The sequence below is a fragment of the Megalopta genalis genome, unplaced genomic scaffold (genome assembly GCF_051020955.1).
Source record: "Megalopta genalis isolate 19385.01 unplaced genomic scaffold, iyMegGena1_principal scaffold0074, whole genome shotgun sequence".
Classification (NCBI taxonomy): domain Eukaryota; kingdom Metazoa; phylum Arthropoda; class Insecta; order Hymenoptera; family Halictidae; genus Megalopta; species Megalopta genalis.
In genome coordinates this window covers 574,692-577,500 of record NW_027476143.1, presented here as the reverse complement: position 1 = coordinate 577,500, position 2,809 = coordinate 574,692, and positions in this window count along the sequence as shown.

The following is a 2,809-nucleotide window of genomic DNA, read 5'->3' as shown; positions in this document are numbered from 1 at the left end:
GCTGGTACGAAGCAATACGCCGCTGGTACTTTGTAATAAGAATTACATTATAAGATAGAAAGCACTACGCCGCTGGACATAAAATCTCCATTATCCGAACGAAAGTAACACGCCGCTGGTACTTTATTTTATTATAATAATTTAATTATAAGACAGAAACCGCTGGTACTTGGTTGTAAAATCTCCATTATCCGAACGAAAGCAATACGCCGTTGGTACTTGGTTATAAAATTTTCATTACAAGATAGAAAGCAATATGCCGCTGGTTATATTAATGTAATCTTATGGAAAGCATTACGCCGCTGGAACTTTGACCATTGCAATAATCGATCGGAAGCTATACACAGCAAGGAATACGAATATTATACCAAGAGATCGAAAACAATACGCTGTTCGGACGTTTTGACTAGCTGTCGCACAGTGCAGACGCGTCGACCCGTCGCTCCGCATTTCGAGCGCAATTTCAGTGGTTTTTCAGTTCAGAAAATTACAGAGAGTGTTTGGTTGTGTTGCAGGAGTCAAACTGAATGATTTGATGCATAAAGTTTAATTAAACTCCCATTAGTTTGCCGGGAAACATCGATTCTTCCGATCTAGAAAGAGACAGAGATAGACGATCCGCGTTATGTTAAATATTTCAAGGTTCCCGATTCCACAAAATTATAAAAAGTATACGGCTGTGTAGCAGGGATCAAAACGAGTAATTTCGTGTATAAAGTTTAATTAATATCCCATTAGTTTGCCGGGAAACATCGATTCTTCCGATCTAGAAAGAGACAGAGACAGTCGATCCGCGTTATGATAAATATTTCAAGGTTCCCAATTCCACAAAATTATAAAAAGTATACGGCTGTGTAGCGGGGATCAAAACGAGTAATTTCATGTATAAAGTTTAATTAATCTCCCAATAGTTTGCCGGGAAACATCGATTCTTCCGATCTAGAAAGAGACAGAGATAGACGATCCGCGTTATGTTAAATATTTCAAGGTTCCCGATTCCACAAAATTATAAAAAGTATACGGCTGTGTAGCGGGGATCAAAACGAGTAATTTCATGTATAAAGTTTAATTAATCTCCCAATAGTTTGCCGGGAAACATCGATTATTCCGATCTAGAAAGAGACAGAGACAGTCGATCCGCGTTATGTTAAATATTTCAAGGTTACCGATTCCATAAAATTATAAAAAGTATACGGCTGTGTAGCGGGGATCAAAACGAGTAATTTCATGTATAAAGTTTAATTAAACTCCCAATAGTTTGCCGGGAAACATCGATTATTCCGATCTAGAAAGAGACAGAGACAGTCGATCCGCGTTATGTTAAATATTTCAAGGTTCCCGATTCCACAAAATTATAAAAAGTATACGGCTGTGTAGCGGGGATCAAAACGAGTAATTTCGTGTATAAAGTTTAATTAAACTCCCATTAGTTTGCCGGGAAACATCGATTCTTCCGATCTAGAAAGAGACAGAGATAGACGATCCGCGTTATGTTAAATATTTCAAGGTTCCCGATTCCACAAAATTATAAAAAGTATACGGCTGTGTAGCGGGGATCAAAACGAGTAATTTCATGTATAAAGTTTAATTAATCTCCCAATAGTTTGCCGGGAAACATCGATTATTCCGATCTAGAAAGAGACAGAGACAGTCGATCCGCGTTATGTTAAATATTTCAAGGTTACCGATTCCATAAAATTATAAAAAGTATACGGCTGTGTAGCGGGGATCAAAACGAGTAATTTCATGTATAAAGTTTAATTAAACTCCCAATAGTTTGCCGGGAAACATCGATTCTTCCGATCTAGAAAGAGACAGAGATAGACGATCCGCGTTATGTTAAATATTTCAAGGTTCCCGATTCCACAAAATTATAAAAAGTATACGGCTGTGTAGCAGGGATCAAAACGAGTAATTTCGTGTATAAAGTTTAATTAAACTCCCATTAGTTTGCCGGGAAACATCGATTCTTCCGATCTAGAAAGAGACAGAGACAGTCGATCCGCGTTATGATAAATATTTCAAGGTTCCCAATTCCACAAAATTATAAAAAGCATACGGCTGTGTAGCGGGGATCAAAACGAGTAATTTCATGTATAAAGTTTAATTAATCTCCCAATAGTTTGCCGGGAAACATCGATTCTTCCGATCTAGAAAGAGACAGAGATAGACGATCCGCGTTATGTTAAATATTTCAAGGTTCCCGATTCCACAAAATTATAAAAAGTATACGGCTGTGTAGCGGGGATCAAAACGAGTAATTTCATGTATAAAGTTTAATTAATCTCCCAATAGTTTGCCGGGAAACATCGATTATTCCGATCTAGAAAGAGACAGAGACAGTCGATCCGCGTTATGTTAAATATTTCAAGGTTACCGATTCCATAAAATTATAAAAAGTATACGGCTGTGTAGCGGGGATCAAAACGAGTAATTTCATGTATAAAGTTTAATTAAACTCCCAATAGTTTGCCGGGAAACATCGATTATTCCGATCTAGAAAGAGACAGAGACAGTCGATCCGCGTTATGTTAAATATTTCAAGGTTCCCGATTCCACAAAATTATAAAAAGTATACGGCTGTGTAGCGGGGATCAAAACGAGTAATTTCGTGTATAAAGTTTAATTAAACTCCCATTAGTTTGCCGGGAAACATCGATTCTTCCGATCTAGAAAGAGACAGAGATAGACGATCCGCGTTATGTTAAATATTTCAAGGTTCCCGATTCCACAAAATTATAAAAAGTATACGGCTGTGTAGCGGGGATCAAAACGAGTAATTTCATGTATAAAGTTTAATTAATCTCCC